Consider the following 1,360-nt stretch of genomic DNA (forward strand, 5'->3'; position numbering starts at 1 on the left):
CAATCAGCCTGTGGCACTGCTGAGGTCTTATGGAGGCCCAGGATGCTTCGATAGCGGCCTTTAGCTCATCCAGAGTGTTGGGTCTTGAGTCTCTCAACGTTCTCTTCACAATATCCCACAGATTCTCTATGGGGTTCAGGTCAGGAGAGTTGGCAGGCCAATTGAGCACAGTGATACCATGGTCAGTAAACCATTTACCAGTGGTTTTGGCACTGTGAGCAGGTGCCAGGTCGTGCTGAAAAATGAAATCTTCATCTCCTTAAAGCTTTTCAGCAGATGGAAGCATGAAGTGCTCCAAAATCTCCTGATAGCTAGCTGCATTGACCCTGCCCTTGATAAAACACAGTGGACCAACACCAGCAGCTGACACAACACCCCAGACCATCACTGACTGTGGGTACTTGACACTGGACTTCTGGCATTTCCTTCTCCCCAGTCTTCCTCCAGACTCTGGCACCTTGATTTCCGAATGACATGCAGAATTTGCTTTCATCCGAAAAAAGTACTTTGGACCACTGAGCAACAGTCCAGTGCTGCTTCTCTGTAGCCCAGGTGAGGTTCAAAAGTGGCTTGACCTGGGGAATGCGGCACCTGTAGCCCATTTCCTGCACACGCCTGTGCACTGTGGCTCTGGATGTTTCTACTCCAGACTCAGTCCACTGCTTCCGCTGGTCCCCCAAGGTCTGGAATCGGCCCTTCTCCACAATCTTCCTCAGGGTCCGGTCACCTCTTCTCATTGTGCAGCGTTTTCTGCCACACTGTTTCCTTCCCACAGACTTCCCACTGAGGTGCCTTGATACAGCACTCTGGGAACAGCCTATTCGTTCAGAAATTTCTTTCTGTGTCTTACCCTCTTGCTTGAGGGTGTCAATAGTGGCCTTCTGGACAGCAGTCAGGTCGGCAGTCTTACCCATGATTGGGGTTTTGAGTGATGAACCAGGCTGGGAGTTTTAAAGGCCTCAGGAATCTTTTGCAGGTGTTTAGAGTTAACTCGTTGATTCAGATGATTAGGTTCATAGCTCATTTAGAGACCCTTTTAATGATATGCTAATTTTGTGATAGGAATTTTGGGTTTTCATGAGCTGTATGCCAAAATCATCCGTATTAAGAAAATAAAAGATCTGAAATATTTCAGTTAGTGTGCAATGAATCTAAAATATATGAATGTTAAATTTTCATCATGACATTATGGAAAATAATGAACTTTATCACAATATGCTAATATTTTGAGAAGGACCTGTACAGCTCCAAAGCACAAGTGGCTCTGTGGCTCACTTTTATCTTATTGCCCTGTTTTTCTTTTATGCCCGGTTTCATTCTTTTATGGGCATATGGTTTTGTTTTTTTAACACGAACAACA

Source organism: Girardinichthys multiradiatus, chromosome 19 (genome assembly GCF_021462225.1).
Source record: "Girardinichthys multiradiatus isolate DD_20200921_A chromosome 19, DD_fGirMul_XY1, whole genome shotgun sequence".
Taxonomy (NCBI): domain Eukaryota; kingdom Metazoa; phylum Chordata; class Actinopteri; order Cyprinodontiformes; family Goodeidae; genus Girardinichthys; species Girardinichthys multiradiatus.